General features: G+C 35.6%; 2 long non-coding RNA genes across 2 annotated transcripts in view; one reads left to right on the top strand and one right to left on the bottom strand.

Moving 5' to 3' along the window:
* Nucleotides 1–2,941: 2,941 nt before the first annotated feature.
* Nucleotides 2,942–24,190, bottom strand: part of LOC122198901 — a 277,047-nt gene continuing 255,798 nt past the window's right edge. The window contains exon 8 of the long non-coding RNA XR_006193209.1: nucleotides 2,942–3,008. This is a non-coding gene — a long non-coding RNA (uncharacterized LOC122198901). The remainder of the gene's footprint in view (nucleotides 3,009–24,190) is intronic.
* Nucleotides 19,732–21,690, top strand: LOC122198903. The gene is made up of 3 exons (XR_006193211.1): nucleotides 19,732–19,829; nucleotides 20,804–20,962; nucleotides 21,605–21,690. It is a non-coding gene; the product is annotated as an uncharacterized LOC122198903 (long non-coding RNA).

The following is a 24,190-nucleotide window of genomic DNA, read 5'->3' as shown; positions in this document are numbered from 1 at the left end:
GGTATATGTTTTGTTTATTTGCTTTTAGTTAATACATTAAGCTTAATTTCCATTCATTTTTGGCTCTCAAGAAATGAAAGCATTTGTGGTTTTAAAGTATGTCTGAATTTCATAAATCTTGCAAACTTTATTATTTTTTCCAAGAGATATGCTGCTAATCAAGATATTAAACATAATTGATTCAAATTGGTATTTGGTCTTCACCATTAAAGTACAAACAGAAGATAATTTGTGAATAGTAAGTCTACATTACATAGATTAATATAATTGTTTGCAACTAAAATACAATACTTTTCTATAATGCTGCAAATAAGTTTAATTAGAATATAATCCTGTGTAATGTAGATATTTACAACTCCTTTAAAATTATCCTTTATTAATTTCATAGAATAAATATTTCAATGTCTCTAAACTTGACTCCAAATTTGAAGTTTAGGAATCCATTTACAAGTTTTCTTCAGAGGAGATTCATGATTCCTCATGACAAGTATTTAATTATAAATCATCAACTGAAAAAAACCATAAAACTTTAAGGAAGTCTTATACAAAGCTATTCTGTTATCATAAAACCTTAATTAATAACTGCATAAAGTTATAAATATAGAAAATTTTAAAATTAATCAAGCAAATGTTGAAGAAAGAGCATTAGATTCTTTATTTCATTTTTCAAACAAAGCAGCAAAAGTCTTGGCTGGGAATTATATAGTGAAAAGCACCATCAAACAAGCAAATTAAAAATTGCTAGAAGCTCTTTCAAGGTTATATCTTAATATCCTTGAAAAGAGACACTTGAAAATTGTCAGAGCTTCTGAAATCGAGTCTGTGTAACCCACTGAACAGATAGATGAAAACATATGCACAGAAAGTATTTTAAAACATTATATCAAAATAAATGTATATATTATGGAATTGGATTCAACATTTTCATGGTTTAAAAATAATAATAATAAAATAAGAGACTTCAAAAAAATTGGACACCCTGAATCAAGTCTCCTGAGGCAGGATACAGAATGGTTTAGAAAGAAAGCCCTGTAGTCATACTCCTGAGTCCCCAGTTCCATTACCTACTAACTCATTAATTGTGATCCTCATGTTCCTTTTCTCATGCAGTGAGACTCATGCAATCTCCAAGAGTTATTTTGCCAATAAACTGAGGCAGTGAATGTAAAGCATAGAGCAAAGTCAATTGCAAACATTCATACATGTTTGTTACTAGGTGGCATTGGAAGAGGTATTGGTGGTGTTCCCTTCCCTAGGGACACATGTTTTCCTGTGCCCTTAGGAGTCTTTTGGTTTGAAAAGTTTAAGAGGCATTGAAATACAGAAGCATTATATATCTCTCAAACTAGTTTATTCACTTTCCTGTGGTCATGTGTCACATTTTCACCTCTGATAACCATCACTTAGGCATTTCCCATCATCTCAGTCTTTGAAACCTTACACCCCTTATAGTTATGTTCTCTCTTTTTCTTGGCTTCTTCTCTGAATATTCCAGGTAAAAGTAACTTCTTCTTCTACTGCAGGCATTATGTTTCATTTACATTTTTTTGAGTGCATATGATTATCTAGAGATATATACTGTCTTGTTTTCTGCTGACAAACAGCCTAATTAAATGAATATTATTATTAGTCCCATCTTTCACATGAAGAAACTGAAGTTTATATAGATTATATTTATTGCTCAAATCACCAGTGAGGAAACAGCTAAAAAGTGGCTGAGACAGATCCACCAGCCTCCTGTGTCCACTTTCAGAAATGGCTTTTCCCAACTGCCTTAGTCTCAGATATGCCACTAATAGACCATCTTGGGTTGCCACTATTTGTATCCATTGCTTATTTCCCTTACTAAATTATGAGCTCTTAGAATTTCACAATTCTTCCACCGGTTGTTATCTAAAACAAAAAAGTCAACCAGAAACCAGAAGAAAGGAGGGGGGGGATTGCTTTTCATCTGACCTTGCTGAACTCAAGAAATACTAAAATTCTCATGGGAAATGTACATGGAAAGATTTCAAGACTATAAAGATTCAGAGAATAGTCTTAACTTGCAGAGGCTATGCCAAAGAAATCTGAATCTTTGTCATGTCACTATTAATGACACATGTCAACTTTCATAGGGTCATGAGATAAATAGTAACCTGAACCACTTTCTTCCAAAGCTTTTGTTTCCTCTGAAGGCTGACATAGTGTCATATGAAGTCACAGGTCCCATTACACCTGCTGCAATCAATACTGCAATTAAAGAAGACTAGCACCTGAAGGAATTGATCAAACAGATCCAAACCTATTTTCTCCACTTTATATGAATTAAAAAAAATAAAATAAGAAATTAAATATATTGCATGCACACACACAAGAAACTGACAGTTCCTGAGAGGAATAAGCCATGAGGATACAAATCAAAGAATCACAAGGTTTTATACACATTTCAACTGCTTAAGCAGCCATTTGTAGGAATAAAAAAAAATAATAAACATTATTCCTAGCCAACAATGTCTACTTCTTTTACATTTTACACATTCAGTAGTTCAACACAGAACTGACATAATGCTTCTCACTTTTACATTTTTGTCAATAAGATAAGATATCAATGGCAAGCTAACATAATGGGTAAGATCAGCATTTCTAGCTGCATAAAAGGAGATCTTTAATTTGCCTGTACAAATTCAATAACAACTCATTAGATGATAATGTCTCAATATTTTGTCTTATGAAATAAAGCAAATGATTTCATGTAATCTTAGATTTGAAGTATGTCTTAAATATCGTAGAAAGTGCTTGAGTGGCTAGAGTAAAGGATTCCCAGAATTTGAAGACAAAGTCAAATAAAGGTTACCCACTGAAACTGAAAGTTGTAAAGATCATAACATTTTAATATTAGATTTAATTATGTTGAACACACACCATGTTACTTACATGTATCTTCATATTTGTTGTCCTCATTAATGAATTCAATCTTTATTGAGTGGGATATCTTCATTGTAAGTGATAGAAACAACTCATGCTTCCTTAAGGGAAAAAAAAAAGAGAGAGAGAAAGAGAAAGAGAGAGAACTATACTATGATGAAATGGAGAGAAGCAGTCATAAGGAACCTATATTGACTAGAACTGAGATATGTAAACTATTAGGAATTTTTATTTTTATCAATGATGCTTCTCTTTGCCTAGCTGCATTCTTCTTCTTTCTGGTTCTTTATCCATATAGAATATTATGGACAGATTACAGCTCCTAATTTTACCTGAAATGTTGTCTGTAAGCAGAAGTCACTTGCTTTCTTATTCCAATTCCAAAATACCCAAAACAAAATCTATTTGGCATCAATTGTGCCATGTCCAATTCAATCCAACCATCAATGCCTGAGAGGCAACATCACGTGCCATTATATGGCTACCATGAGTTACTTGTGGCATAGGGGCAAGAGTATTATAAACTTGGAAGATAACCCAAACTACGTTAATGGATGTGGCCATCTATGGTAGTAACCTATCCAAACATCCAAAGCAATCTATGCAATCCAATCAAAGAGACCAAACACACTTAAGTTTCCTGGAAAACTATAATCAACTCAGCTCTTTTACACTGTGTCTGAGGTTATATCCCTATTTCAAAACAGAAAAGCCACAGCCTATATGGAGATTAATAATAGGCTATATATTAAAATTAGTCCAGCTAACCAGCTTTGTCTCAGAGAGAATGGCTATCATGAATACTCAAGTATCTAAACAGGTTTGTTCTATAGTATAATGTGGATAATTCTCCTGAATCTAAACCAACCTGGATGAAATATTTGAGACCACCCCAATGTCTTTCCTCTTCTTTCATGAACACCCACAGTCATATTACTTACAAGTTCAATTTCTTTGGTTTATATAAGCTTTATATAAGAAAACATTCACCTGGATCATAGACACAAGATGTCTCATCACTAGCAAAATATAATCTCCATTCTGAAAAAAATCTCCATCTAATTTACAAATGAATAATAGCTAGTATATCATGAGCCAGTGTTTTAAAAACGGATCTTCCTGGAATGAACCAGGACCTAAATCATTGCTCTTTATATGTTAAAAGAATATATTCAATCACAGAAAAAGGAAAACACATTCTCAGGATCAAAGAACTGCTTCTTATCTAGCTAATCCAGTTAGATCATAATGACTTAACATTTACTGAAGCTGGAAAAATTACTATTATAATAACAAGCTCTCCAAAACACCCTAGATTTTAATAGTTAGTTTAATATTATTTGAGATCACATATTTTGACAGGTGGCTGAGTCTAATATTTATTGACAAGATAACTGAGTGATAATTCTTGTAGCAAGGAACTCATACAAATAAAGTACCAAGTATGTGTTATAATGAAAGCTCTATGGGATTAAAAATGACTAACTCAAAATTGCACCACACCTACTTGGAGTGTTAATAAATTGCTTTTGAAAAAACAATTATTTTCCAACTATACAAGTGTATGTACATTATATGGAATTTACTTTTGAGCAGCTGAAGAAGAAAAATATAAGTTGTGATTGAAATGGTAGTCCTAATTTATTCTCTTCAATAATGCTGAGATTTGATTTCAGAATGATTAATGGTGATTATAAGCAATTAATTTAAAAGGTCATCAGGTGAAAAGTCCAATTGAGAAACTTCAGAATTCTCTAAATTAGTGGTTTCCAATTGTCATTTAGTTGCAGAACACTTCTTAAAGTATATGTAAAATTAATATAATCAGAGTGTGTATTTTCTGCTAACAGGAATGGGTGAGAACCATAGGACTACTTTATCGAACCCTTCCTTTTCTGTGCATAATGACTTTCATGTACCTCCTTAAAACTCTAAAGCCCTGTGGAATAGTTCACAAATCACTGTTTAGATTAGTATTTCTTACTATGGCTTCCATTATTTTTCACCACAAATTCCAAACACATCAATACCAAAGAAATATCAGTTGCATCCTACTCTCTGGAGCACTTTGTTCCTAAACTGCATTTTGATTCGTGATAATTTAGTTTCCTCAGATGGGATGATTTATAACTCCAATAAGTGCCATGTTTTTGTGTGCTTTCCAACATCATGAGCAGTCCAGTCTAGGCTAAAACTTATTTTTCTTCATTTGGAACTAGAAGAGTGTCCACATAGGCTGAGGAAGATAATGGTGACTTACCAGAATGTCTGTTTATTGTTTCTTTTTCCTGGAATACTTTTTCAGCTTTTCAGGATATCCCATAAAACATCTCTGATCCCTTCAGTTTTTTACAACCAAATGATATGTGAGGTCACAACATTACAACAATCTCTTCAGCATTAGAGCTGTGTTGTGCTCTTTCTTATTCTCTGCTGGATAATTAACATTAGCAAACAAGACGGCAATGACATATTTTGTTATAGTTACTGACTTACCTAAATTCCTATTAATCATACTCATAAATATTCCCACAGCATTCCGTTGTGATTATCATGTTTATTTACTGATTACCATTGATAATGTGTGGAGTTTGACTGCATTATCCTCCAGAGGAACTGTGCAGGTAAAGATACATATGCTAGGAGAGGAAAAACGAAGAGGAGCAGGACCAGAAGGTGCTATTTAGAGTGTGTTTTATTTCTTTTAAAAAGTATTATTATAGAAGAAAAAGACAAGCCACAGACTGAAAAATAAATTGCAGAAGACACATCTGATGAAGGATTGTTATGTAAAATATGCAAAGAACTCTTAAAATCCAATAGTAAGAAATTTTTTTTTAAATCTGACTAAAGATGGGCCTAAGAGGGACACATGGATGGCTGAGTTGGTTGAGCATCTGACTTCAGCTCAGGTTCATGAGTTCAAGCCCCACATCGGTCTCACAGCTGTCAGCACAGAGCCTGCTTTGGATCCTCTGTCCCCTTCTCTCTCTGCCGCTCCCTCACTTGTGCTCTTTCAAAAATAGATAAACATTAAACAAATGGACCAAAGAATTTCACAGACATCTCATTAAAAAAGTTATACAGATGGCAAATAAACATATGAAAAAATGTTGCACATCATATGGCATCAGGGAAATGAAACTTAAAATAATAAGATACCATTACAAATTCATTACAATGGCCAAAATCCAGAATACTGACAAGATTTAATGCTGACAAAGATGCAGAGCAATAGGAACTCTCATTCTTTGCTAGTGGGAATGTGAAATGGTACAGCCATTTTGGAAGGTAGTTTGGCAGTTTCTTACAAAATTAAATATATTCTTACTGTGTTCCAGCAATCACCCTCCTTGGTATTTACCCAACTGAGTTGAAAAGTTATTTTGCACAAAAGCCTGCACACAGATGTTTATAGCAGCTTTATTCATAATTGCCAAATCTTGGAAGCAACCAAGATGTCCTTCAGTAGGCAAATGGATAAATAAACTATATCCAGACAACAGAATATTATATAGCATTAAAAAAATAAAGGAGCTATGAAGCCATTAAAAACATAAAAGAAACTTAAATGCGTGTTGCTAAGTGAAAGAAGACAATCTGAAAAGGCTATATTCTATGTGACTCCAACTATGTGACATTCTGGAAAAGGAAAAGTAGGGAGATAGTAAAAAGATAAATGATTGCCAGAGGTTGGGGTGTGGGAAGGCTGACCAAGCAGAACACAGCAAATTTTTTTTTAGGGCAGTGAAACTATTCTGTATGATACTACGATGGTGGATATATGTCACTATACATTTGTCAAAAATCATGGAATGTAAGAAGACTAGAGTGAACTCCGATATAAACGATGGACTTTGGATGAGATTATACGCAATGAATTGAAAAGGTTATCAGGTGGAAAGTCCAATTGAGGAACTTTAGAATTCTTTAAATTAGTGGTTTCCAATTGTCATTTAGTTGCAGAACATTTTTTAAAGTATATGTAAAATTAATACAATCAGAGTATGTATGTTCTGCTAACAGGAATGGATGAGAAACATAGGACTGCCTAGAGTGAGAAGCACGTGTCCCACTCTGGTGAGGGATGTCAGTAGTGGAGGAGTTGCGCGTGCGTGGGGACAGGACTATATAAGAACCCTGTGTAGTTTTCTTCTCAACTTTGCAGTGAACCTAAAACTGCTCTAAAAAATAAAGCTTACTATCATGTAAACTTATTTGTCCTACATACCTCACAAATTGGTTGTATGAGGCAGAGTCTAATGAATTTGAAGACACCACATAAATAGCTCCACACTAGTCTTCTTCAAGTTTAAGCTTTGTGTTCTAGATTTCCTTGAGACTCCAAACTGTACACATTCAAAACTTATCTTCTCATATTTCCTTCAAACTTTTTCTTTCACCTGCTTTATCTAGCAGAGTTTACAGTGCTACCATCAACTCAGAAGCCAAGAAAGAGAACCATTCTTAATACTGATATCATTCTTATCCCACATATACAAATAATCACTACATTTTACCTTTTCTATTTAGCTTGAACTCATCTCCTCTTCCTAATCCCCAAAACTGTTGTCTGGGGTACATATTAGCATCACTTGGGGAAAATTTTAAGGATTCTGATCCCTAGGCATCACCCCCAGTTCAATTACAGCAGCATTGCTTGGGATGGAACCCAGGTATCAATAGTTTTCAAGGCTCCCAGGTGATTCTAATGTGCAGCCAGGGTTTTCACCCACGATTTAGACCCTAATGCTCTACAGACCGGATAACTTCATCATGAATCCTAATTGATGGATGGTCCTTCCTCCAGGATGCTTCCTGTCAAATGTTAAATCCATTTCCCAGAGGCTTCTCTTAAGACACTCCCTAAACATATTTTCTTAAACATATTTTTCTTAAACATATTTTTATTTTTATCCAGTTCAGGATAAAACCTAGATTCTTGACAGGGGATATATGTATCTGCATGATCTGGCTCCGAAATTCTGCTCAGTCTCACAGCCTCATTTTCCACAACAAATGCTTTGTATTTGATAGTCTAGCCACACCAAGCTGCTTCCACTTCTCTGCTCACACCATGGTGGCTTATCTCACTGCCTTGCTCATGCTGGGGTCGTTCCCTGATTTCATTTAATTATAGGCCCCTCATTATTAAAGATTCATCTCAGAAGTACTCCTCATCCCCCACATGAATTTGTACCTTCCATCTAGGCTGTGATAGAACTCACATGCCTTTTTTTGTTTGTACTTACCCTCTATAGACTGTAATTATTTCCTCTTACATGATTCTCTCACTAGTCTGTGAGCAACCTGAGGAAAGGAGCAGGTCCTATCAATGCTTTTATCTACACCTGAGGAGACAACTCACTGTTTGTTATATGGATAAATTATGACATCATCAGTATAATACAGTGACTGCTTATCTTTCCTCTCATGTAGGGAAAGTAATTATCATAACATGAAATTTTAATTTTAACAGGATGGAGAGTTTTAACCAGAGATCTCACAATTTTTACATGAAGAAAAGGGATAGTTTTTGTTATTACTCCTAATCTACTTTATTGTACAAGTCCTAAAAGATGGATTGAAAGGAAGATTCCAGATGATTGCTTATGAATTTATTTCTATTAGCATAAGCTTCTTAGAGAACTAGGAAGATTTTACAGTACTATCCTGTAGCTGAAGATATCTGTCTACTTGGATAATCTTAGCCCAAGTCATGATATTGAAATGAAAATGGTGATTATTGACAGATCTTCAATGTGAGTCATATCTAGAGGAAGCAATGCCCCAGGAGTCCTCTGACCATAAATCTGGAATTAAAAGTAACTATGTTGCGATCATCTTGTTGACCCAAAGCTTTATTAAACATTATGCGTATCTCTTTCATTTCTAGTAATTAGTAAATAAACTCATATATGTCACTCCCTTCATACTGCATTTCCCAGCTCTTCCTAATATCCTCCCTATGCTCTATTTATTCCTAACCTGTGGTCCTAGTCACTCCCCCAAGCCAAGGGTCATGCACACTTTAATATTTATTTTTTAGCTGAATCATTTCCCAGTAGTTGTGCTCCTGCCATTGAACTCCTAAAATGTGCTCCCTTTTTCTTTAGATTCCTGAGTTTATGTCCCCATTCCTGATTCTTGCCCTTAAAACCAAGCCAATTGCTTTACCCAAATAACTGAATATCTATACTCTTACTTTCAACCTCTTTCCATCTGATTTTCCCACTAGAAACGACTTCTCTATCTTGATTCAAGCCCTGAACTCACATCCTTGTGTTTCCTTTCTTTAGATTAGAAATCCATATTATGGATACTTGCTCAGAGTTCCAGCTTCCTGCTCAAACCCTAAGTCAAAGTGAAATGTGGTCTAATCCATCCTATCACTTTGTAAGTCTGATATTACTTGAAATAATGTGATTTAGAATCAGTTTGGTTATTTTACCTTGATCTTGGGACCTTAGGTCTCAGATCTCAAAGAGAAACCTCATCCAAACAGATAATACCTAAAACCTCAAACATGATACATATTAATGAGTATATGAGGCAATATCATAGTGTTCAGAATATCAAACTGTAATTCAGTCAGGCTGCCAACGAGGGGGAAATAATAAATAAAAGAAAATGGGAAAAAGTGCCATAGCATACATCTATAACATTTCAATGGGTGTCACTTTTCTTGCAAAGGCTTTGCTTAGATTCTAAGGGACCCAAACTTCTGTCAGATCTCCAAAACTTAGGTGTCATTCATTTCATAACTAGTAGTAGTAGTAGATTATCAAAGCGATCTGTCCCACAGTCTTCTAACTCTTCCAAACCTGCTTCTAGTCTCCAACTTTATCTAGACATAAAACATGTCAATGATATTTCCTGTCCTTGAATATCTCATAGGGTAGAAAGCAAATTACACGCGCACACACACACACACACAACACACAACATAGAGTACGTATAAAAGTTAGAGTGATTACTATCTCAGATAAGTACAACCTCACAAAAGAAAAAAGTGAATTTTAAAAAATGACGCAGGCAAAGGGAGATTCAAAATCTTCCCAAGAAGGGAGGAAAGTAAGGTCAAAAGCATACGTAATAGGAAATTCCTTTCTTTCATAAAATACAGATTTTACTTTTGTTAAGGAAAACACTAATTGGGAACATGTGGCACAGAAGGAGGAGCAGGTAAAAGGAGTGAAAGATGGAGAAGCAAATATGACATCCGTTTGTTCATTCCCTGTATTTCATAAAAATTGTGTTCTTAAATGCACTAAGTCATGTGAACCTATAGCAACTGTAAATTCCATTTGACTCATCTTTGATACTTTCAAAAATTGATCATGTTCAGCAAGTTTAGTTGGTCCTGTTTATATGGTAGACTAAAAATAATAACTTGATTCACATTTATGGTCTTGGGAATTCTTTATTTGGTTGAATTCTCCCGTTTGGATACCGGGGCGGGGGATGGGGGTGGAGAGAGCGGAAAGAAGATTCAGGGTGATAATGAACCACTTTTTCCCCTCAGCAATAAAGAAAGTTAAACTACCTGAGGTGAGGTGTCATTTCAACAATATTTACCAATCTTGTTTACATATCAAGTAGAGCAAAACCCAAGCCTACCAGTAATTACTGCTTTAATGAATTATTTTGATTGCTTATTTCAGAAAGGCTCTCTGTTTTACATTAAATCCTTCTCAATTATTGAAATGCTGATTTAAATTCCCCAACACAAACTTGTGGACTTTCCTTAAATCATCCTCACTGTTTTCTAATAGTATTCTGGCAGAGGAATACCTGCCTTGTCTCCAGGTAATTATTTAAACCACTCAAGTAAATATAAAATTACTCTCTTGTGGTTAAATTACATATTCTAACACTTTAACTGAAAATCAGCTGTGAGAACACCCATTCTTTGTTATTAGTAACATTTTATTTTTTTAATTATTTAAAAGTTATCATTGCTAGTGAGAATTCTGGCTTCTCAGAATTAAGCAACAACACCCATTACAAATATTCAAAATAATCACCAGTTCAGCAAGCATTTACTAAATGCAGGACCTTATAACCGGAAATGTGTTCATTTTAAATAACTTTTTTTTCTGATATGAAAGGCTTTCTTCTGATTATGGGTGCTTACTTTAGGAAATATAAGAGACAGTGAATAAGAGTGTAAACATCACCTATAATCTCACATCAGAAATATAATTTTTAATATTTTGATGTCTACATTCCTATTCTATTTTTCAGTGAACATGGATTTGTATGTGTATGTCCTCAATTTTAGAAATAGAAGAGGAGTCAAGTTTAAAATCTTGTTTTACATTCTGCTTTTTTGTCCCTTAGTATCATATCCTAAGATTACAGGAGTCAACAGCAAGCCTCTCATGCTTCAAGATCATTATTAACCTCCAACAGGTGTTGAGTGAACCCTTAACATTTAAACACTCCTTAGATCTACCAGCCTTCACCTGCCAGTTCAAAGAGTTATAGGCCTTCAGAATAAGACCACCTCTAGCCTGACTTCCATACTACCTTCTATAAAAGTAGAACAGGGTTCTTGGTCACCCTCCTCTAATGCCTCTCCCTCCCTCATGACCTCCTTGCTTGCCTTGAGACAGCCAATAGGAGTCCCACTATGTCCTTTTTTTCCTTTTTCTATTTCCACAAAAGGAGATTCCCAGGTCACCATCACCCCCACCCTGTATTTCCTTCCTTCTATTCTCCATGTGGCTCCATACATCCTCTATTCTCTTCCAAGTTCCTACCACTCCTCCATTTATAACCTTCCCATTGCCCCTTCTGGAACTCTACATCTATCAACAACAAAATCTTCTATAATCTCAGTATGTTCTGTGATCCCTTTTTCTGAGACCAGGTATTACCTTCTCAATGAATCCTCAATTTCAGGTTGCTAAATCCGTTAATTAATTCAGGTCACATTTATAGACCTATTAGCAGAACTGGACACAGATTACTTCTTTTTCCTTAGAATACTTTATTCATTTGGTTTCTATGAATCATCTCCTTTCAGGTGGTTTCTTCTCAGTCTCATTTATTGGTTCATTCTAGGCTTGCGTGATCACCTCTGAATAATGAATTTCCTAGATTTCTTCTTCTTCTTCTTCTTCTTCATCGTCTTCGTCTTCGTCTTCGTCTTTTTGGTGACCTCATTGTTTCTCATGGTTGTAAATTACATCTGTGCTCTAATAATTCCCAAGCTTTTTCTCTAGTTCAGACTTTCTTCCTGAACTCTGGACTCCTACATCCAATCGCATAGCACTAGCTTCATATATAATAATCAACTCAAATTTAACATTCTGAATCTGATCTCCTGAAGGGGGTAGTTATTAGCATTGATTCTGAAATGTCATTGCTTCATTCAAATCCTGACTCCCCCTCGCAACAACCATGTGAAATTGTCAAGCTAATTGTGCCTTAGCTACTTTTATTCCCAGTTTGGGGATAATATTGTTACACACTTCACAATATTGTTGAATAATATGGTCCAGCAGGAATTTATTTTTTGTTGTTGTTCATTTAGGAGAAATACCATTTCTTATCATGATAAGGAAATATATTTCTCTCTTTGGTTACTAAGAGATTTTGGCTGACTTGTGGTAGGACTTCATTTATCGAATTGTTTTTCAAGGCTCACTAGATAACCGTGTGGATTATTTTTTATTGGAAGTACATATGTAATGAAGACTTACATTCATAGATTTCCTAAAATAAATCAGCATTCTATTACTTGAATAATCTTTATTTTAGTATTTTATATGATTTAAAAATTTTACCTTTTTAGGGGCTCCTAGGTGATTCGGTCAGTTAAGTGTCCAAGTCTTGATTTCAGCTGAGATTATATTCTCACAGTTCATAAATTCAAGCCCCACATCAGGCTCTGCGCTAACAGTGTGTTAACAGTACAGAGCCGGCTTGGGATTCTCTCTCTCCCTCTCTCTCTCTGGCCCTCCCTCACCCATGCTTGTGTGTGCGCTCTCTCTCTCTCCATCAAAAATAAATAAATACACTTAAAAAAATTAAAAATCTAACTTTTTTAAAGTTTTTATTTAAATTCCAGTTATTTAACATCCAGTGGAATATTAGTTTCAGGTATACAATATAGTGATTCAACACTGCTATAAATCACCTGATGTTCATCACAAGCGACTCCTTAATCCCCATCACCTTTTTAACCCATATACCCACCCATCTCCTTTCTGGTAACCATCCTTTGTTCTCTATAGTTATGAGTCTGTTTGTTGATTTGTCTCTATCTCTTTTTTTCTCCTTTGCACGTTTGTTTTGTTTCTTAAGTTCCACATGTGAATGACAACATATGGTATTTGTCTTTCTCTGACTGACTTATTTCACTTAGCATTGTATTCTCTAGCTCCATCTATGTCATTCCAAGTATAAGATTCCATTCTTTTTTTATAGTTAATATCCTATTGTGTGTATATGTATGTGTGTGTGTGTGTGTGTGTGTGTGTGTGTGTGTATCACCTCTTCTTTATCCATTCATCGATTGATGGACACTTGAGCTGTTTCCATAATTTGGCCATTGTAGATAATGCTGCTATAAACTTTAAGGCACATATATCCCTTTGAATTAGGATTGTTGTATCCTTTGGGTAAATACCTAGTAGTACAATTGATGGACTGTAGAGTAGTTCTATTTTTAACTTTCTGAGGAACCTCCATACTATTTTCTGGAGTGGCTGCACCACTTTGCATTCCCAACAGCAGTGTAAGAGGGCTCCACTTTCTCCACATCCTCACCAACACCTGTTGTTTCTTGTGTTGTTGATTTTAGCCATTCTGACAGGTGTGAGGTGAACTCTCATTGTAGTTTTGATTTGCATTTCCCTGATGATAAGTGATGAGTATCTTTTCATGTGTCTGTTGGTCATCTGTATATCTTCTGTGGGAAAATGTCTATTCATGTTTTTATCCATTTTTAATTGGATTATTTAGTTTGGGGGATGTTGAGTTTTATAAGTTTTTTATAGATTTTGGATATTAATTCTTTATCAGGTAAGTCATTTGCAAATATCTTCTCCCATTCTGTCAGTTGCCTTTTAGTTTTGTTAATTGTTTCCTTCCCTGTGCAAAAGCTTTTTATCTTGATGTAGTTCCAGTAAGTTTTTATTTTGTTTCCTTAAAAATCTAACTTTTAATTCATTTTTCTGGTATTTGGTTAAAGATATTTATATCCACAATTAAAAGTTGGATGGTCTACAATTTCTATTTCTGTGCTTTGTCAAACTTTCATATGGGAATTATACAAAATACGTACATACAAAATTAATTAGAAAGCTCTTTTTCCCCTCCAGTGTCTAGATAAGATAACATAGTTTGAGAATTATCTATCCCCTTAATCATTTGAAAGAACTTTCCCATTAAACCACTATTGTCCAGAGAACTTTTTGTGGATAATTATTGCAGGTCAGGCATATCCAACTGTTTTTTACTATTTTTATGGTCTGTTTTTTCTGCTGACCCTTACTCATGTTTTTTGTTTGTTTTGTTTTGTATGTGTTTTATAGTTTTTTATAATCTCAATTTTTTGGAAATCAAGAAATGGGACTTCTTCATGGCCTGGCTTGAAAATGGAACTGGCTTGAAAATGGAACATGGCCTGGCTTGAAAATGCAACTCTGGAGAAGGACTTGTACTTGCCTTTGCCAAACACCATGGCCACTAACAACCCAGAATCACTTTAAATTAAATTATTTGCTAAGTCATTTTAGATCACACCAATTTTGTGAATTTGGCCCTCACACTAGCATGAGGGGAAGCTCACGTTTATAAACCTTTAAGGGTGGTTTTAATTTTACTTCCATATAGCACCGAGCTTTAGAGAGGTCAAGTCTCCTTGAGCCTTTCTGCATATCACATTTACTATTCACTCACCGTTATTCTAGAGTCTCCTGTATGACTTCCTGCTTTGGATAGAAAGTCACCAAAACAGAAGCTCAAATTCCACCAGAATTTGATACATATACTTACAGCAAAAATGACAATAGTGCGCTTGATGTAAATTATACCAAACCTTGCCAGAGAATCTCTCTCTTTTTTTTAAAATTTTGTTTACAAAGCTGACACCAGCTTTTGTATTATTGTGAGTCTTTATGAGTATTTTAATGAGAAGGTGGTAGAAAGCACATTTGTCACAGCACATCTGCAGAAATGTAGATTTACTCTTCAGATATTTATTTCCGAATATCCAATTCATGTCATGGCTCAGTTTGGGTTTCGTTTTCATCTCCAACAATGATGAACTCAGCCAGAGTATTAATCTGTTCCTGGGGTCCCCAAAGATCACACACATATTTAATGATTTGCCAGAAAGACTCAGAGGACTCAGGCATATAGTTGTGTTAGGTTAAAGCTAGATATGAGCAGTGGAAGAAAGGCACAGAGGCAGAGTCCCAAGCCTTGAAGAGTAATGATAGAGACACAAGTGGGAGGGAAAAACAGTAATTAATAAGCTACATATTATAAGCCTGGGGGTTCAACGTTCTAACCTTATGGCTTCCAAGACCTTGGGCCTGACAGACCAAAAGCCACAGGTGCAGAACATGCACTCTCTTCTTCCACCTCTGCCCCCAGGGTAACCGCTAAACTTACTATAATTCATTTGCATCGCGCCCCCCATTGAGAAAGGCTGCCATCAAAAACTTCCCCTTACAACCTGTGGGAGGAGTCCTCCAAATGATTGGAAGCAGCCTCTATTAGAGACCACCCCACAGTTCCTCCCAGCTTCTCCCAGCCCAGAGATAACCCAATCATATCCAATTCCAAAACAACCTAGGCACTCCAGGAACCTGCCTGCTCCCCCACCTTGAGAGTGTACTTTCCCTTCAATAAACTTTGTGCTTGCCATTTTCGTTCTGGCTGTCTTTGTCCCCAGCGTGGATCCCCACATAAATTTCATGGGGAATGCCAGGACCAAAACCTCCATTCACTCAACGCAGACGCTTTCTCATGCCTGACAGTTGTACTAATGGCTAATATTCATTACGAAGACATAATAAAGATCACAGATCAGAAAGAGAAAAAGACATAATGTAAAGACAGAAGAAATCAATGGAAATCCCTATATCTTCTCCCCACTACCTTGTGTGAGAGGTCACACACAGCACATTCTCCTTTTAGGGAAAAAAAGGCATCAAGAACATGTCTAAGTCATGCCCATTTTAAACTCAGAGTTTAGAGGTTTCAGTGTCTACTTATCACATAGTCATTCTCTGACTAACAAATATGGAAATATCAGACTCACAGAAGGAAAGCAGATTTCACACTAAATTACACTGTTTGCACAAACAGCCTAGGCCCAGAAAAATTACCATATCAGTTAGGGAATGTTTCAGAAGCCAAGTTCTCAGAACCCAGCCAACGGTCAAGCTTGCAAACAAGTCCTCTGAAGACAGTAACCTCAGGTCTGCTATTTTAACTCTTTTTGTACATAACACACACAAAAAATCTTTTGACAGTCTAATCTTTTGATTTGGATTTATTTTTGTTGATGCTACCAACAAAGATTTAATGGGAATCAGTTATGATTGGTGATTATAAAAACTGATCTCTGACAAAAATATATGTGTTAAAATAAGCCTACTTTGATTTAGCTAACAGAACCAAATTGTATGAATTATTTATCTACTCCAATACTTGCTATTTTCATTTCTGCAGTAAAATACTGAGAAATCTGACTTGCTGTTTCCAAGGTCTATATTCTATGTAATATTATTTTGACTTAACATTTAACTTGATTAACATTTTTAATCAAGTTACTGCATTAGGCAACCAATATGTTTTAAATGAAACAATATTATTATTGGTTACCTAAAGAAAAGAATTTATCATGGATGGATTTGAAAAGGAAAATAAAGTCGGTGATCCATCATAGAATCCATTTTGTAAAAGTTCCAAACTCTTATATTCACAAGTGTAAATATAGGCTAATAACTGCTCTTTATTCACCAAATTTTTTTTCTCAGAGTTTTAACAGAGCTCTGGAAACTACTTGTCTGGGAGATCAACAATGGGTCTCACATGACTTTTGGATGTATTGTGATATAATAGAAATGGCATAAACACTCTACAAGTCTAGTGACATTTCAAATTTCCTCATAAAAACAGGGAACAAACAGAGATAATCACAATCTATTTTACTCATACAATTGATTTTATCATAATTAAATTTGTTGTAAAATTAAAAGAAGAAGCTTCTGTTTTTAGTGCAAAGAGAGCCAAGGTCATCTGAGGTGATGCTCTTCTGCAGACGATCAGGAAGCAAACCCGTTTTAGCCTTCCTCTCACACACGCTGTTTTGGCTGTGTGATCATTCATGAAAGGGGAAGACAAGTACAGAATTTTAGAGTCAAATAAGATTTTCTCTTTGAATTGTGAAATTATAATTGGCCTATCACTAGCAGCTGCCTTTTAGAATTTGTATTTTCCAAATGTTAATAGGCCCCAAGTAAGCAATAAGTGTGAACGTTAAATGGAAATCTTTTTGTTTTGTTTTGTTTTATCAGGGCACACATAGAATATTTGCTTTTACAGTATATTCTTGTTACTCTCCAAACTAATATATGGTAAGCATTCTTTTGCTAACTAGACTTTAAACCAGGTAGGGATTATTTCAAATATTGAAAGGCAGTTCTTATAAAACAAAGAGTTTTCAACAAAAATATGACATTATTTAAAAACATGTATTTCCTGTGTGGGTTTGTTTTATCTAAGGTTTATTTCTCTCTCCCTCCCTCCCTCAGTGTGTGTGTTTGTGTGTGTGTGTGTGTGTGTGTGTGTGTGTGTCTGTATTTGCATCAAAATCTCTCAAAAACATGGACAGAAAGAATTCTACTATGTTTATTTATTTTTTTAATGTATGATTATCCTCTCAACTGGAACCCAGGTGTAATTATTTTTCCTAAGCCTTTCTATGGTATTGGCCTAACTACCATCATAAAATATTACTTCAACCATAACAAGGCTGTCCAGAAAATCCCTATTTGTTACAATAAAAACATTCATTTGTAAAACACAAAAATAAAATCAATTTTGTTTCAAGTATATGTTTACTTAAAAATTAAACAAAGAAAACTTTATAAGGGACATTCCACATGCTTAAAAGGATCATGACATTACATTTATGAACAGAATGAAAGCATAATGCAGAAATTAGGTTAGGTTTCCTTTTTGAATTAACATCCTAATTTCTGCCTTGGGTGGCTAACTAACTTTGGCACCATGGACACTTTCCTCACTTTTTGAAATTTTTAACTGTATTTAAAACAGATCACATCCACTCCTCTGCCTCAACATGCTAACTAGTCAATGGAAATCGAAACACAACTGAAATAGACAATTTATACTGCTGTCAAGGGGAGAAAGTTCAGGGCAAAGGTGTAATTAAAAGTATGACTAAGCAGATGGAGTCACATTGAAGAAACTTCCCACAAAAAAAGAGGGGAATAAAATGGAAAAAAGGGAGCAAGTGTCCCCCAAATATAATATTGCCATCTTTGACTGAGTCATTTGAGCTCTAGAATCTCAGCTTTCTGGTATAGGACCCAGTTGCTATAGAAACTTACAACTGGGAGCTAAATAAAGTAATTTCTATGCTAGTGTTGGTGTCTATAACTTCAGCACCTGATGCTAACCAAATTGTGCTCAATAAACAAATTTAAACTTTAAAAGCCTGCAATGTGATCACAATGCTTTCTATACAACTGATTAATCTCAATTGATCTTGGCTCAGAGCAAAAGAACATAAGAAATCTCAAAAACAGAAAAAGACTACTTAAGGCCAATATGCCTGCATCCTTTGTTTTTCTTATCTGATTTCCTACCTTATCCCCATACCTCTTCCCTGACTTAGTTTTAAAATAAAAAGTCAGCAAGCTCACTCTTCAACTCATCGATAATCCTGCTCTCACTGATCCTTTTAGACAATTTATTCTATATTAAACCACTCCCTCTTGGCCTCCCCCTTTTCATTTATCCTACTCTAAACCTAAAGAACAAAGAGATCAGGCAGCCCAATAGATACTTAGTTCTTAATCCTCCCGACTAGGCCTGTTATTGCTGCACATTTGATTATAAGATTATTCACTATTTGGCAAGAAACCAAAAACCCAAAGTGGCCTCTTAATGCCCCTGTTTGTGTGGGCATGTCAGACCCTTACCCATTATGTCACAAAGCAGTATGTTAGGCTCTGGTAATGCTCTGCTAGTAAGAGGGATGAGACCATAAGGCCTAAATATATCCGTTTGCATCCTTCTCCAGCATCACTTTGGAAAGGAACAATGTTGGCATATACTGTCTGAACCCTTTGTTTTTCTCCAGGAGACCCACACATTCCAGTTCAATGTTACTGTGAAAATTTAAAGTATGAAAAAATCATCTGAAAGGATTACTTCATTAAATCATGTGAATGTTTTGCTACAAGTACCAAATGCATATATTTGCAAATTTGTTTATCCTCATCAGAGATTTATAGCGATAAGTATTTGAGAGTGCACTTTTACGTGTTAAAAAAATGTGTTTGTTTCACATTTTATAAGGATCTTGGTTTCAGTTCTAATATACACTTTGGAGACTTACACAAGTCGATATAGGATCTGGGATCTCAAAGCTAAAATCATCCCAGGGCAGAGTATTTGATACAAATAGGAAAGGTGCACTGCCATAGGAAAAAAAAAAAAAAATAGGTCAGATGGCACATTTTTCCAGAACTAATTATTTATATTTCTCCCTATCAGCATTATTGCATACAGAAGAAATGAGTAAATAAGAGAAAGAAAGAAAGAAAGAAAGAAAGAAAGAAAGAAAGAGCAAAATTTATCCAACTTACATAAAATGGAATCTTTTTTAAATCTTTACTTTGAAATGAAGATGCAGTTTTTAGGAGGTAATATTTTCTTCTAATTATCAAGGTACTCACAAACACCAGGGGAGAATTTGAAACACCAAAATAGGAATTGATAATATGAGCTCACCATGCATTCATAAACCTCTCCCCCTGGGTTCCTCTGGATTCTGCTACCTTGGCTTTTGTCCAATGAGCTTTTAAAAGCAAAGGGGAAATGCTGGAGGGTTAAACCTAAGGATTGACCTGCTACTACCACTCTGTGTTTGACCAAAACTCTCATTAGGAAACAACATGGAATAGTTTTTAGCTGCAAAAAGGCACCCAGGAGAATGACAGAAATGTATTAGGTTAACTGTCGGTGCTGCCTGTATACCAAAACAAAAACATCCTGGGAGAGATATGAGCTATGTCAGAAACAGAGTCAGCTAACAACTGTCAGTTGGGATTGTTGAATAGCATTTAAATGCACTGAGCAGCATTTGGGAGCAGGTGACTTCCAAGAAGGATGGGGAAATGAAATTTTGTTAGCTTTGAGAATAGAGAAAGAATGGAACTTGGTAATTCTTTTTTTGTAATGTTTCAGAGATTTAATTTCATTTTTTCTTGCATGTAAAACCTCGACTCTCACAAATTTGCAGAGATATAAATAATGGGCTCTATCTTCACACAGTGCAGAACATTTAATAGGCAATTTATGAATATTTGTTTTATACAAAAAGGAAAGGAAGAAGAAAGCAAATGAGGGAAGAAGTAAGGAGGGAGAATCAAGCCTGAATTAACTGTTGCTGAGTAAAAGAACTGGGAGCAGAAGTGAGTTCGATGAGGCTGAGTATAGGCATCAGAATGCTTGCATGTTAGCCTCAAGCTGTAAGTGGCAGCTGGCTGCATGGCCTTGGCCAGGTGGTCAGTCAGCACTCGCTAGTAGAATTTGGCATTCAAGTTAAGCAGCTGCAAAACGGAAATGGCCCAACAGCTTTGTAGAAACAGAGATACGGGCCATTTTATGGTTCCAGGCTTCCAGCCAATCATGATAGGAGAAGGCCGATGACACCTGTCAGTGCCCACAATGGAAGGAGCAGAGCTGCTCTACAATACAGTGCACCAAGCAGGAAAGAGGACAGTCCGGAAAGACCACACTCTCCCCACCCTCAATTAAAGAGGGGAATCATCTGGTAAGTATGGCATACTTTGGAGAAATGATCGACAAAAATAGATGGGACTTTGTAAGCAATCTGCCCCCCAAAATTTTCATAGTAATGATTCATAGAGTGAATTTGTGGCATAGCAGGGACTAAACAATAGGTTTGCTGATTCTTAGCTCAAAGCTCTTCCACCACTACTGGTTCAAGGCAAATGATTCCCATTTTATCACAACTGCTTTGCTCAGTAGAAATAGGCAAAGCTTGTTCATAGGTGTACCAAAGCTATTAAAAGAATGTTTAATTTTCTCTTCCATTAAAATAATCTCCAGAATTCTTTTCCTCAATTGACATGGAAAAACAGAAATTGCCATAAAGACAATCTTCTCATTTTAGCATTCAGAATGTTGTAACTATGTACCAGGCACAACCTAAAAAGAATTTTACAGACTTTGTCTCTACCCTCTGGATTATTTTCTAAAACAAGAGATTATAGTTATGGTTATGACACTGTACTGTGCTCCAAAAAATTTAACCCTGTAATTTTATTTGCTACCAATTTATTTCCAGCCATTAAATCTGAAATAAAATACTTCATTTACCTAATCTAGGGATTTGGGACAAGGGTTATTCAATATGTCTTGATAAATCTTTTAAATTCTCTTTGGATTGCAGGTGTTTGAAAGATACTATTTAATATACAGTATCTATAGACTGTGAAGTAACAAAGGATCTAAATGAGAAGTCAAGTGAACGAAAAAGCCCAGACTAGAGTTAAAAATAAAATCTAAATTTTCTTTGTTTTATTGAGATATAATTGACATATTATATTAGTTTCGGGTGTACGAAATAATGATTTAAATATGTATATGCTGTGAAATGATCACTAAAATAAGTCTAGTTAATATCCATCACCACATACTTACAGTTTTCTTTTTCTTTGGTGAGAACTTTTAACATCAATCTTGGCAACTTTCAAATATACAATACAGTATTATTAAGGGTAGTCATCATGCTGCACATTACATCCCATGACTTATTTATTTTATAATTGGAAGTTTATACCTTTTGACCCCCTTCACCCATTTTACCCACCCTCTACCCCCTCCCTTAGGTAACCACCAATCTATAATCTGTATCTGCAATTTTGTTTTTTTGTTTTTTAGATTCCACGTATAAGTGAGATCATATAGTATTTGTTGTTGTCTCACTTACTTCACTCAGCATAATGCTCTCAAAGTCCATCCATGTTGCAAATGGCAAGATTTCCTTCTTTTATGGGTGAATAATATTCCATTGTATATATGTATCACATTTTTCTTATCCATTCATCTAGCAATGGACGCTTATGTTGTTTCCATATCTTGGCTATTGTAAATGATGCTACAATGAACATGAAGAGTTAGTGATTTAATTTCCTTCGGATAAATATCCAGAAGTGAAATAGCTGCATCATATAATGTCTTTTTTTTTTAATTTTTTGAGGAAACTCCATACTGTTTTTCATAATGGCTGCACCAATTTACATTCCCATCAGTGGTGCACAGATTTCCCATTTCTCCACTTCCTCATCATCACTTGTTATTTCTAGCCTTTTTGATAACAGCCATACTATCAGGTGTGAGATGGTATTTCATTGTGGTTTTTCATTTGCATTTCCCTGATGCTGAGTGTTGATGAGTATCTTTACATATAACTGTTGGTAATTTGAATGTCTTTCAGAAAAATGCCTATTCAGTTCCTCTACCCATTTTTAATTGGATTTAGTTTTTCTTGTTGTTGCTTGTTTCTTCTATTGAATTGTATAACTTATTTATATATTTCAGATATACTTTCTTATGTGCATTTTATACATTAAAAATAAATGGCAAAAGTCCATTGATATTTGACATAGATAAAATTTGAAGCTTATGCTTTTTTTAAATGTTTATTTATTTTTTTAGAGAGAGAAAGAGACAGAGCATGAATGGGGGAGGGACAGAGAGAGAGAGAGGGAGACAGAATCTGAAGCAAGCCCCAGGCTCTGAGCTGTCAGCACAGAGCCCAAAGCAAGGCTTGAACTCATGAGCCGTGAAATCATGACCTGAGCCAAAGTCAGATGCTTAACCAACTGAGTTACCCAGGCGCCCCAAAGCTTATGCTTTTGGAGAAAATTTCTTGAGATACAGAAATCATCATTCATCTAATTAGCTGTGGGGAGGGCGAACGGGGAGAAGAAAAAACTTGATCTTTGAACATTGTAGCCAATACCAAAATTCCAGTATGGTGTGTAGAGAACTCTGCTTCAGTGACAATATGCAGAACTAACAATGTAAGTGTGAAGAAATGATGAAACAGAAGAGGCAATTGGCCTCAGGGCTGGTTTGACTGCGGAAAGGAAATCTGAAATTCTGGAAAGCAGCACAGTGAATGCTGAATAAAGGCTCAGACATTGCTTCTGGGCCATTTTCTCAGCACTAATTTCTGACACAATATCATGTCATAATGACTAGTGGAATGCTTCGAGGAAAGGAGGCACAAGGGAGCTAGACTAGAATTGGCCACAACCACCCCTTACTTAAAACTAATAGCCCTAATGTGAAAGCCTCACATCAACCTTTGGCAGGAAATGTTGACAACTCGGAGGCAAATAATGAAAACTCAAGTGAGAGTCAGGCTGACACTATACTGCTCAGTCTCATCAAGTGGCTGATGAGGATGAGGAGGATACATTCCCTGAGGATAGAAATGAGCCAAATAATGGCAGCTTATGGGAGAGAGACTAATTAAAAGATGCAGAGAGCATGACAATGAGATCTCAGTGTCTGATGAGGGAAATAGTGTAAATGAACTACTTAACATGAGTTAGCCAACACCAAAATGTAGTAGGTACAAACAATGTAAAATAGCTACCTAGTGATCAGAGCATGGGGCCAGGGAAACCTCCTGTGATTATATATACAGCAAACACTTTTACAGTGAGCTATGAGCTAAGGAGATCAGGGAAAGAAGCAAGCCAAAAGACAGTCTTCATGGTGTTTGACATCTAAACTTAGCACCATATATGGGGCACCTGGGTGGCTCATTTGGTTAAGTGTCAAACTTCGGCTCAGGTCATGATCTCACAGTTTGTAAGTTTAAGCCCCGTGTCAGGCTCTGAGATGACAGCTTGCTCAGAGCCTGGAGGCTGCTCTGGATTCTGTCTCCCTTTCTCTCTGCCCCTCCCCCACTCACACTCTGTCTCTCTCTCTCTCAAAAATGAATAAACATTAAAAAAAAATT

The sequence above is a fragment of the Panthera leo genome, chromosome C2 (genome assembly GCF_018350215.1).
Source record: "Panthera leo isolate Ple1 chromosome C2, P.leo_Ple1_pat1.1, whole genome shotgun sequence".
NCBI lineage: Eukaryota > Metazoa > Chordata > Mammalia > Carnivora > Felidae > Panthera > Panthera leo.
This window is presented reverse-complemented; position numbering and strand designations above follow the sequence as displayed.